This window comes from Meriones unguiculatus, assembly GCF_030254825.1.
Source record: "Meriones unguiculatus strain TT.TT164.6M chromosome 13 unlocalized genomic scaffold, Bangor_MerUng_6.1 Chr13_unordered_Scaffold_28, whole genome shotgun sequence".
In the NCBI taxonomy this organism is placed as follows: Eukaryota; Metazoa; Chordata; class Mammalia; order Rodentia; family Muridae; genus Meriones; species Meriones unguiculatus.
Genome location: NW_026843644.1, coordinates 5,726,217 through 5,739,921, shown reverse-complemented (window position 1 = coordinate 5,739,921; position 13,705 = coordinate 5,726,217). Strand labels below are relative to the sequence as shown.

At 37.9% G+C, this 13,705-nt stretch overlaps 1 pseudogene; it reads right to left on the bottom strand.

Annotated features, from left to right (window-relative positions):
• The window catches only part of LOC132650719 (zinc finger protein 431-like), a 91,345-nt pseudogene extending 83,924 nt beyond the window's left edge, over positions 1-7,421 (bottom strand).
• Between the last annotated feature and the right edge of the window lie 6,284 nt (positions 7,422-13,705).

Sequence of the window (13,705 nt, the reverse complement as noted above, 5' to 3'; positions counted from 1 at the left end):
CTGAGTTTTGAGTAATCATTCTTTGCTCCTTTGAAAATTCAAGCCACTTTTTCATAAACTATTTTTACACACTTAACATATCAAAATTTGATTTGTAAAATATTTTATAATATTATAATACTAGGTATATATAACAAACCACTGAATTTTATCAAGGATATTTATTATATATAGTATTACAGGAAAATGGAAAATGTGAAGAGATGAAGTACTATTCTTTTTAGTTGTTTTTAAGAGACAGTTGCCTGAGTCCAGCCATTTCAGGAAAAAAAAACCTCAGTTTTTTCTGGCTGTAAGCCCCTCCCTCATCTTCCAATTACAACCTACCTCCCTCTTCTACCCCTATGCCCCTCTCCTAGTCCACTGATAGGGGAAGTCCTACTTCCCTACTACCTTATCCTAGCTTATCTTATCAAGTCTTACCAAGAATGACTGTACCTTCTTCCTCTGTGCCCTGGCAAGGCTGCACCTTCCAGGAGCAGGTGATCAAGGAGCCTGCCACTGGCTTCCTATCAGAGACAGCCGCTGTTAATAGGGAACTCACATGGAAACTGAGATACTTATGAGCTACCCCTCTGAGCAGGGGTTCTAGGTGTTCTTCATGAATGGTCCTTCATTGAAACAGGACTCCCACGGCCCAAAATTTTTAGCTCAATTGGCCTCCTTGTGGAGGGCCTCTCTCATCCAGGTCTTTCTATCTCCTGAATCCTCCATATTAGTCCATGCTCTCTGCCCAAAGTTTGGCTCTGTGTCTAACCATCTGCTTCAGTACCTTGCTAGGTAGATTCTTTCAGAGGCCCTCTGTGGTAGGTTCCTGCCCTGTTCCCTGTCTTCTCCCATTACTGATATCTATCCCATTTGCCTTTCTAAATGAGGATTAAGCATCTTCCATAGGTTTCTTCCTGTTGCTTTGATCCTTTAGGACTATAGATTTTAGTATTTTAATCCTATATTATATGACTAATATCCACATATAAGTGAGTATATACCATGAGTGTCTTTCTGTTTCTGGATACTTCACTCAGAGTGATCTTATTTAGTTGCATCCATTTGCCTGCTGATTTTCTTGTTTTTAATTGGTGAATAGTATTGCATTGTATGAATGCCACAATTTTTGTGTCCATTCCTCAGTTTTGGGACATCTAGGTCGTTTCCAGATTCTGGCTATTGTCAATAAAGCTGTTATGAGTATAGTTGAGCAAATGTCCTTGTTGTATGGTTGATAATCTTCTGAATATATGCCCAGGGTTGGTATAACTGAATATTCTAGTAACACAATTCATAATTTTCTGAGAAAGCACCAGATTGATTTCCAAAGTGGTTGTACAAGTTTACATTCCCACCAGCAATGGATGATTCACTTTTCTCCACATCCAGTCCATCTTGTGTTGCAGATGATGTGATAGTACATATGAATAACACTAAAAATTCAACCAGGGAACTCCTACAGCTGATAAACAACTTCATCAAAATGACTGGATACAAAATTAAATTTTAAAAAATGTGAAGTCCTCCTGTACACAAAAAACAAATGGGCTCAGAAGGAAGTTAGAGAAACAAAACCCTTTCACAAAAAACACAAATAACATAAAGTACCTTGGTGTGACTCTAATCAAGCAAATGAACAACTTGTATGAAAAAAAGAACTTCAAGGAAGATATCACAATATCTCCCATGTACCAAGATTGGTAGGATTAACATAGTAAAAATGGCCACTCTATCAAAAGAAATCTACAGATTCAATGCAATTCCAATCAAAATACCAACACAACTCTTTACAGACCTTGAAAGAACAATTATCAGTTTCATATGGAAAAACAAAAAACACAGAATTGATAAAAACATGCCTGTACAATAAAAGATTTTCTGGAGGTATCTTCATCCCACATCTCAAGTACTACTATAGAGTAAAAGTAACAAAAAATGGCATGGTACTGGCACCTGTACTTTAAATCTTAAAGGGGTGTGCATCTACTCATTAATCATTTTTATTAAATCATATCAATAAGCTGAGGGGAAATACAAGTATAGGGGAATCACCTGCTGTCTAAGTTTTAGACCCAGTTTGAGGGTGCCCAGACAACCAATGTTACCTTGGGCTATTGTTTTGGCTCATCAACCTTAAAACATCCCTGGATTTACTATTAATAGTGTACTTTTCTTAACTTTAAATTGTTCTCTAAGATTTTTTACATCAGAGCCATTAGCAAAAACATCTTCTCTGACCTTGTTAAACAATCTATTTTTCCAAATTCTTTCTAAGTATAATGGTGATTGCTAACAATCTACATCTATGGCTCCTTTCAAAGGCAGTGGTTAATTCATTAATCTGCTCCAGTAAACATGTGAAAAGAGATCAAGCATTGTTAATTTTAAATGTCAGTGATATTGCCCAGTGACGAGCTAGAAGGCTTCTTAGAGTTTTCATATAATTCATGTTATAAGGATTATGGACATCATAACGGCAACATGCAGAGATATGCCACATAAGAACACAAAATCCTCCAGAATATCAGTTCTTGGGATTATGCTTCTCTGAGACAAACTCATCGTGAGTATGCTAACAGGGGAGCCACATTCCATGAGTTCTACAGCTGTTTTGCTGTTGCTACTGCATGGTTCTTGACAGGGGCAGGTAGCCAAAATAGTTTGCCTGTAGGTGGGTGAGGGGGAAGTGAGGTTAGCTCAGGCCCTGGGAAGAATTCAGGGTATTGCATGGGCTGTACTACCCTGGAGGATCAGATAACATGGAAGGACTGAAGGATTACTGGGAGAAAATGGCAGGTAGGTTTGATATGATATGTTAACTAGGAACCTCTGCCATTAGTTCAAGGTTTGAATCCTACTTCTATGGTAACTTAAACTTCAGAGAGAGAAGCATGGTCTCCATTGGATAATGATCTTCAAGTGAGACTACATGGAAGAAAGGTGGCAAAACAAAGATTCTGTTTTTCTTTTCTTTGTATATATCTTCTTTCTTTTTTTCAAGGGAGGGCGGTTACCCAAACTGGACTCAAATTTTTGTTTTTTGTTTTGTTTTTCTTACTATGTTTTATTTTATTAATTGTTTTTATTTTTCACAATTTATTCATTATGTATGCTGATTGAAGGTCACTCCCTCAACTCCTAATGGTCCCACCCTCCCTCCATCTTCCCCCATCCCTTTTCCCTAGACCACTCAAAAGAGGAATTCCTCTCCTCTGCTATCCACCCATATATCATCAGAACAGTACTCAGATATTAAAAACAGAGAAATAAAATTTCTGCTCTTATTTCTTTTCCATGGGCCACTGTACTCACCTCAGAAGATTTTCTAACATGAAGCTTGCGTGCAAACTTACCGTGAAAAAAAACACTAAGTATAAATCCTTTTAAAAAGTCCCACCCCATGACACTGTTTGATTGACCATTTCACATCCAGAAACGCAAACTTTGAAATGCTATGAAGTCTGAAACATTTTATCACAGGTATTTCAGAGAATGTGATTCTCTTGCTGCCTGGAGGGCTGTTTCCCACCAGCCCAGGAAGGCATGAGGGGTAGAAGATGAGGTATAAAGCTTGGAAAGCCCACAAGCATACCAGTGGTCAGCCACTCTGGGAACCATCTCAGAAAGTAAGTTCAACTTTAATTCCAGAAAACAGAAAACAGAGGCTTATATCCCTTTAGGAGTGCCTGGGATGCTCCAAGCATAGGTGTAGATAATTGTTTAATACTAGGCAATTCAAGGTTGCTCGATTTGCATTAAACAGCACATTCCTATTATATGAATAAGAAGAACAAGAACACAGAACCAAATTATCCTATATTTGAAGGGAGGGGAGAGTTATCAGGGATCTGTGTCAAAGGCTATCTATCAAATTTGATTGGTGGTGTCAATGTCTAAAGACACTCTCTAGATGAAGTCAGGCAGAGAAAACTCACCCTTGACATGGTTACACATCTACTCCAGAAGCAGGTTCATACATGGAAAAGAAAGCCTCCTCCCTCATATCTCAAAATTCAGTGTGGGTTGTGATGTTTTTCAATAGAACCCCTGGAACAATAGGTATGTGTACACCAAGAAACTGCTACAGGCTACCACTGTTGTGTTACTCTCAGAGAACTTCCTGGCTGGTGTTAGTTCACCATTCCCTACATATTCATCCACTGGACTAAAAGTTTCTTGTGTAAAGTGAGGCAACTGAAAATAGTAAATGTTGAGAATCAGGATTATCAATAAGTCTACCGTAAACACATTATTATATAATACTGTTGCATGTAATTGATATTCAACATTCATTGTATTCTTTTTAAAAATAAGTTTATTTACTTTAAATTCCAATCGTAGTCCCCCTCCCTTCTCTCCCCCAGTACTACCCTCCATTCCTATTCCCCCTATTCCCTTTCCCCTTTAGAAAAGGGAGGTCATTTCCATTGAGCTAGTTTTACAGTTCTGTTGCATCTCAGTGGACCAAAGTACACAAAGACCTTTCCACATTGTTTATACTCACAAAATTTCTCTCTAGTAAGGATACTTTTAAGATAATGATGACTCTAGATTTGTGCAAGGCCTCACCATTTTAACACATTCATAAGTTTTTCCTCCATTATGAATCCTTTCATGATGATAAATATTATACAAATGTGGAATGGTTTCACCATGTTAAAAACACTCACAGGCTTTCTGTCCATTAGGATTTCTTTGATGAGTGTGGAGATTATTCTGAAGTCCAAAAGTTTTTTCACATTGGTTACAGTCAGACATCTTTCCAGTATGTGTTCCTTTAATGTATTAGGAGATGTTATGTGCAAAGGCTTTACCACATAGTTGTATTCATGTGGTTTCCCTCCAGAATGTGTTGTTGTCTTAGGAGATGACTGTTAAATGCAAAGGCTTTATCACACTAATTACCCTCAAAAGGTTTCTCTCCACTGTGTATTTTTTCATGTTTTAAGAAACTACTCTGTTGTGCAAGGGTTTTATCATGTTGAGTATATTTATAAGGTTTCTTTCCAGTGTGTGTTCTTTTATGGCTTATAAGATTACTGTTTTGTGCAAAGGCTTTACCACACTGGTTACATTCATAAGGTTTCTCTCCAGTGTGTATTCTTTTATGGCTTATGAGATTACTGTTTCGTGCAAAGGCTTTACCACACTGGTTACATTCATAAGGTTTCTCTCCAGTGTGTGTTCTTTTATGCTGTATGAGATTATTCTTTTCTGCAAAGGTTTTACCACACTGGTTACATTCATAAGGTTTCTCTCCAGCGTGTGTTCTTTTATGGATTAAGAGAGCACCATTTTGTGAAAAGGCTTTACCACAGTGCTTACATTCATAAGGCTTCTCTCCAGTGTGTGTTCTTCTATGGCTTTTGAGATGACTGTTTTGTGCAAAGGCTTTACCACACTGGTTACATTCATAAGGTTTCTCTCCAGTGTGTATTCTTTTATGGGTTAAGAGAGTACTGATTCGTGCAAAGGCTTTACCACACTGGTTACATTCATAAGGTTTCTCTCCAGTGTGTGTTCTTTTATGGCTTATGAGATTACTGTTTCGTACAAAGGCTTTACCACACTGGTTACATTCATAAGGCATCTCTCCAGTATGTGTTCTTCTATGGCTTTTGAGATGACTGTTTCGTACAAAGAGTTTACCACATTGATTACATTTGTAACGCTTCTCTACAGTGTGTGTTCTTTTATGCCGTACAAGATCAGTGGTATAGGGGAAGGCTTTACCACATAGAGTGCATTTAGAAAGTTTCTCTTCAGTATTACTGCTTTCATGCCTGCAAAGATAATTAGCACATGTGAAAGATTTACCACAGTCATTGCGTTACACTAATAAATATATTTATCTATATGAATTAATTTCATAATTTTATCTAACGGTAAAGTAGCATGAAATTTTAAATTTTTGTAACTTTATTTATATTCATGTCTTTTCCCTTCATTATGGGTATTTTTGAAGATCCCTGTGATGATAAGAGCATTTGTTACGTGGTTCACTTTTATAACATCATTTTTTAATAAGAGGGTTTTTTTGTATATATGAAGAGTATTGTAATAATTCAGAGCTTTACCGCAGCAATCCCATTCACAATTTTTTGTACTGTATGAATGACACTTCCTTTGCAAAGTGAGCCAGCACACGCAGAAGAAGTTCCAAATTCCTAGTATTCATAGGTATTTTCAGCTGTATGAGTTTGCTGATCAATTCTCAGTGAAGTTGCAAAACCAATTAATAGTAACCATTTATAGCATTCAGAAAATCTACTCAAAGTGGGGACTACTACAAAATTAATTGTTCTTGGAGAAAGGCAGGTACACTGCTTCTTTCAATATACCTATGTTTATGTGTCTTAGAAACATTGTGACATATAATATGACAATTTAAATTACAAGAATAATAAAAGATTCTCACATTGAATTGGTTTTTTGTTCATCATAGACATGTCATATAGCGATTAAGGTTTCTCCACCATATTCTTGACTCTCATAAGCTCCTCCTTTCACTAAACTTTACAATGTTCTGCATGAATATGAGTAACCCTGGTTATACTATGAAATATTTGCGTATTATAAGGTTTTGGACACATACCAATCACCTATTCAATGTGTATACCTCTTACAATATCTGAGTAGGTAGAATGAGACTAAACAGATTGGCATTTCAAATCAGTAGCTGTAATGTCCATATGATTCCAATGGTATTTTCTGATACAACATTATTTTATTTTCTTCTATCTTAGGGGAGTGCCTTGCAAACACAAATCAGATACCTGAGATTGAAGTACATGGAATTGCGAGATTTTAATGATCATCATTACACTTAAAGCAGTGCTGTTTTTACACTGTTGCTTTTCTTTAAAACTTCCAGGACACAGCCAGGTGTGCTGGTCAATGCCTTTAATCCCAGCACTTGTGAAGGCAGAAGCAGGCAGATCTGTGTGATTTTGAGTTCAGGCTGGTCTAACAAGCAAGTTTATGTCAAGCCATAGCTACATTAAAAAAACTATTTAAGAAACAGAAAATAAAAACCAGCCAACAAACAAACAAACAAAAAAAAAAACAAACTTTCAGGAAACATTAAATTTTTTTAAGATTCATATCTGTATCAGCATGCAAATAAATTTACCTTCTATTACATGTAGAACTTTGAAAATATTCTTCAATATTTTGGTCTTCCCAATTGTAGCCTAAAATATAGTACAAGGAAATATATATTGTTGGAAATATCATATTATTATTAAGCCAAAACTTAAATCACTATCTTCTGTGACCCTTAGAAACATACATGATTTATTCACCTCATTCCTCCTCATTCTCAATTGAAATTACAGAAGAGGATCAATAACAAAATAAGAATTGTCTCCTTATTTTAAAAGAAAATTTGCAGTCTTACCTATAGCAGTAAGGTTTTTACAGGTCTCCAGCATCACATCTTTGTAGAGTTGCTTCTGGGAAGGTTCCAGCAAAGCCCACTCTTCTTGGCTGAATTTCACATGCACATCATCGAAGGTCACTGAATTCTAAAATATTCCATACATTTGTATGGCAGAAAGAGTGGCAGCAGTATAAATTTATACTTCATTGGCAATATAATCATATAATTCTAGTGCTTCTTCCATTTATTTTCTGACACAGACGTGCTAGTGTTAGACAGTTGGGTTCTGTGCATCAGGTGAAGGAGAGGAGAAGAAAAAGCCTAAAGGTTAGATTGTAAGGAAAATCAAAGGCGTGTTTTGAAAACCTGTGTTAAAGGAGTTTCATTAGTAAGACATGAATATGAAGTAGCCATTAGTTGGGTTCTTGAGTGATCTATGAATTATCTTCAGTTACTTGGGCGAGTAGGTCAGGACCCTGTCATGAGACAGGTGGAAAGAAAAAACACAGTCATCATATTTTATCTGCAACAAATGAGATGTGGCTATCAGGTGACAGTGAACAGATGGGTGGCATCAGTCAAAAGACAAAATGGCACTGAATATCATGTTTTGACCAGGGATCAGAGATGTGGCATATCAGTATGTGAAGAGGGGAGCTCATATATATGTGGATGGGAAAGTGGACTACAGTGAATACATAGATAAAAATAATGTGGGTGGCGAGCAACAATAATTATAGCTGATAACATCATTTTTTGAGTGACCAGACAAAAGCAAAGGCATAGGACACATGATTATTCTTTGATCATTGTTTTGTATATTCTCCTTTCTAAATCATGTATAGTCTATAGGTTAAAAATAAAGAGTAAAACACTTCTATTAAAAAAATGTGTTAATGTTATCACTAAGTCACTTTAGAAGAAAACTGAATAACGAGGGTTAACTGTGTCATATCTGAACTTTTTGAATCGGATATAGGTTTGGAAGAGAAATGGCAATTAATGTGGACAAAGACAGAGAGAAGACATCAAAATAGAGAGAGAGAGACATAGAGACAGAGACACAGAGAGAAATTCACAGATTAACAGTACTAATTACACATCAGAGAAATTTATGAACAGTTACTAATGACAAAAAAATGATGGACAAGCTGGATGTATTTTGTCACGCCTTTAATTCCATCACTCAGGAGTCATAGGCAGGTATATCTAATTGAGATGAATGCCAGAATGATCTATGCAAAGATTTCCAGGACAGCTAGACCTATATAGTAAGACAGAGCCTCCCATAAAAGTCAATCAAACAAACATAAAAGATTGAAAGAACTTAGAAGTTTTTACTGTAGCTTCTACAAGAAATTATACATTCACTCCAGTTGTGCATTCCTTTTCCAGAAATCTGCACTGCCCCAGCTTAAAATGTACCTCTAATAACATCTTACTAAAAGGGAATGCATGTTTAAACAGCTAAAAATAGAAAAATGAAAATATTAGCAATGTCAATGCTGATCATAAATAAGCAACATAAGGTAGAAGAGATGGCTCAGCAGTGAGGAGCTCTTGCTACTCTTCCAAATAAGTGGGCTCAATTGTTATTGTTTACCTGGAACCCACTACTATCAGTTCATGAGTTCTGAACACATCTTCAGACTATAGTGAAGATCAGGCACACAAGAGATTCATATTCATGCATACAATCAAAATACTCAGTAAAAATTAAAAACAGACCCCAGCTGGAAGGACTGAACACACACTGTGTCTGATCAGCAGGGTAGCAGAAACTGCACAGTGACCAATAGTTGGAACTGTGGGCCTCCAAACAACACTGACTGTATTTACCAGCTGAGATGAACCCCAATGATGAGAAAAGCAATTGGGTTCAACCTCAGAGCACTGAGCTAATCCCTTGAAAATTTCTTGGGCTGTTTTAACAGAAATAAGGTTTTCAAGCAAATAAACCCAAGAAGCAAGCAGGAGTAACCATTCTAATATCTAATAAAACAGACTTTCAACAAAAATTAATTGAAAGAGATGAGAAAGGGGGTAATCCAAGATGGCGGTGCTGGGATGACACTGTCTGAGGAGCAGGGCAGCAATGTTGGTACAGTGACTAAGAGGCTGAAATCTGGACCCTAAAACAACAGCAATTGTGTTTCCCAGGTGAGAGGAAACTCCACGGAGTGGGAATAAGTCGGGTCTACTCTTAGGTCACCCAGAAAGAACCCAGAAGAAACCCCAGGTCACACAGTCACTGGGTCACTTGACCAGAAGCACACTCTTGCATGTCCTGATCACCTTCCCAGGCTGAACTGTGCACCCCAGGGCACAAGAGGCTGGGAGTCCCAGTCTTGAGAAAACCCCACAGGGAAGGAAGCAAGTAAAGCTGACCTCAGGTCAACCAGTCTATCCCTGGAAAAGGTCCTACAGACCTGCAGGAACAAAGCAGCCAGCCCTGAGTGGGGCTCCAACTGCCAACCCCACAACTAACTCTCCATCACAGACAGAACTGTGTGCCCCAGGGCACTAGAGGCTGGGTTTTCCTGTTGGGAGAAAACCCCACAGGGAGGGAAACAGCAGGTCCCAGCTTAGAGTACTCAGCTGACCCCCCCACCACCACTAACACCAGACATACGGGAATGTTCTCAGAAAAAGTTCTCAGGTTCCTGTCCAGTCACCAGCTTGGAGCCACCACTCCCAAGCAAGTGCCTACTCACTCCACACGCCCCCTCCCAAACAGTACAGACTGGGTCTTTCTGTTGAGAAAAAACCCAAAGGTGGCAGAAATATCTGGCCCTACCTCATGACACCTAGCTCTAGAAAAGTTTCTGGTTATCCACAGGCTCCAGACTCTAGCCTCCTGCTGCAAACATGAGAGTAGTGCTCACATGCCACTGATTACCACTTGGGTACTGGGGCAGAGAGCCCCAAACTCAGACCTCCAGAAGCCTGGGTTCCTAAGATCAACCCCCAAATACTGCTCCAAGGGACAACGAGTTTTTTCTAACTAAACTGACCAAACCACAAGGCACCCAGGTTACAGCTGCAGCTCACTAAATTTACAGCAAGAAACCAAGCTGCAGGGCAGCTGTCTCCTGGACTTCTCTGGGTTAGAGGAGAGCCCCGTTTACTAACAAAGGCCACAATTACCATTCAGGTCTGTACGCCTGAGATGAGCTGTGGCAATTCCTGCAAAACACCTGCCATTCAGTGACCATACCCCAAAACCTGAGGAGGCCACCATCGGTAAAAATAATCTTCCTGCCAGGGGGATTCTTCCCACCACAGGATTCCAGGAAGCACCAGAATCTAACACCCAACACCCAAGATAGCCAAATGCGTAGAGGCAAGTGTAAAATCTCAACCAACAAACAAGAGAGCAATATGGCATCTCCAGAACTCAGTTTAGACAGGGGCAAGTAGCCCTGGACACACCAACGTAAATGAAATTTAAAAAGATGACTTTGCATCTATGCTTAAGAAGAGGATACTAGAGGAAACAAACAAACTGCATAAAGAACTAGAGGAAGACAAAGTCAGACAGATCATGGACATCTGCAAAGAAATGGAAGAAGATAAAGACAAACAGATTGTGGCCATCTGTAAAGAAATACAGGAAGTTACAGCCAAACAATTTGTGGCCTTTACAGAAGAAATACTAAAATCACTGAAAGAAATTAAAGAAACAGGATTGTTCAAAGAAACATCTGAAGGAACTGAAGAAAAATATAGTCAGGTGAAGGAAACCAACAAAACAGCTCAAGAACTGAAAATATAACTGGAAAAATGAATGAAAACACAAATGGAGAATATGCTGGAGAGAACGAACTTAGGGAAGAAAACAGGAACTACAGAGGTAAGCATAACCAATAAACTATAAGAGATGGAAAAGAAATATCAGGTGTGGAAGACACAATGGAAGAAATCAATATATCCATCAAATAAAATGTTAAATCTAAAAAATTCCTGACACAGACCATCCAAGAAATCCAAGAAATATGAAAAGACCAAACCTAAGAATAATAGGAATAGAGGAAAAATAAGATTCCCTCCTCCAAGGCCCTGAACATATTTTCAGCAAAATCATAGAAGAAAAATTCCCCAACTTACAGGAGAGGTCTATAAGAACACAAGGGGCCTACAGAACACACCCAATAAAATAGACCAGAAAAGAAAATCCTCCCACCACATAATAATCAAAACAGGAAGTATACAGAACAAGAAAAATACTAAAAGCTGCAAGGGAAAAATGCCAAGTATCATATAATGGAAAACCCATCAGAATCACACCTGACTTCTCAACAGAAACTATGAGAGTCAAAAGGGCCTGGATAGATATCATGCAGACCCTAAGAGAACATAGATGTCAGCCCAGGCTACTATACCCTCCTAGACTCTCAGTCCCCATAGATGGAGAAAACAAGATTTTCAGTGACAAAAACAAATTTCAACAATACCTACACACAAATCCAGCATTATAGAAGATACTAGATGGAAAAATACAACCCAAGAATACTAACTACTTTCAAGAAAAAACAGGAAATAATTAATCTCACTACAGCAAAACAAAACACAAACTTACTACACAGCCAACATCAAAATCACAGAATCTAACAGCCACTGGTCATTAATCTCTCTCAACATCAATGGACTCAATTCTCAAATAAAAAGATGCAGACTAACAGAATGGATGTGTAAACAAGACCCAACAATCTGCTGCATACAAGAAACACACCTAAGTCACAAAGATAGATATTACCTGAGGGTAAAGTTCTGGAAGACATTTTACCAACCAAATGGGACCAAGAATCAAGCAGGACTAACCATTCTAATATCTGATAAAATAGATTTTCAACCAAAATTAATAAAAAGAGATGGGGAAGGACACTTCATACTCATCAAGGGAAAATTCCACCAGGAAGATATCACAACTCTGAACATCCATGCCCCAAATACAAAGGCGCCCATGTTTATAAAAGAAACATTAATAAAACTTAAACCACACATAGATCACCATACATTAATAGTGGGGGACTTCAACATCCAATTCTCAACGAAGAACAGGTCAACAAAACAGAGAAACAAAGAAAAAAATATCTCTAACAAAGGTAATGAATCAAATGGACCTAACAGACTTCTACAGAACCTTACACCCAAACACAAAAGAATGTACCTTCTTAGTGCTTCATGGAACCTTCTCCAAAATAGACCATATGATTGATTACAAAGCAAGCCTCAACAGATACAAGATTGAAATAATCCCTTTTATCCTATCTGATCACCAGGAATAAAGCTGGACCTCAACAACAACAGAAATAGCAAAAAGCCAACACACACATGGAAACTGAATAACTTACTAGTAAATGACAGCTGGGTCAGGGAAGAAATAAAGAAAGAAATTAAAGACTCTTCCTAGAATTCAATGCAAATGAAGACACAACATACCCAAACTTATGGGACACAGTGAAAACAGTGCTAAGAGGAAAGTTCATAGCACTAAGTGCCTTCAAAAAGAAATTTAAAACATCTCATTCAAGAAACTTCATGAAGAAATTTGAGACAGCACATTCAAGCAACTTAATGGCTCACTTAAAAACCCTAGAAAAAGAAGAAGCAGACACACCAAGAAGGAGTAGACGGCTGGAAATAATCAAACTCAGGGCTGAAATCCATCAATTGGAAACAAATAAAACAATTCAAAGAATCAATGAAACCAAGAGCTGGTTCTTTGAGAAAATCAACAAGATCGACAAACCCTTAGCCAGGCTAACTAAAAGGCAGAAAGACACCACCCAAATCAACAAAATCAGAAATGAAAAGGGGATATAACTACAGACACTGAGGAAATCCAAACAATCATTAGGACTTACTTCAAAAGTCTATATGCCACAAAATTTGAAAATCTAAATGAAATGGACAATTTTCTTGATCGATTTGACTTACCAAAGCTGAATCAGGACCAGGTAAATCAACTAAATAGTCCTATATCCCCCAAAGAAATAGAAGCGGTCATCAAAAGTCTCCCATCCAAAAAAAGCCCAGGACCAGATGGCTTCAGTGCAGAATTCTACCAGACATTCAAAGAAGAGCTAACACCAATTCTCTTCAAACTATTCCACAAAATAGAAACAGAAGGAATATTACCAAATTCATTCTATGAAGCCACAGTCACCTTGGTACCTAAACCTCACAAAGACTCAACAAAGAAAGAGAATTTCCAGCCAATCTCCCTTATGAACATTGATGCAAAAATACTTAATAAAGTACTTGCAAACCGAATCCAAGAACACATCAAAGATATTATCCACTATGACCAAGTAGGCTTCATCCCAGGTATGC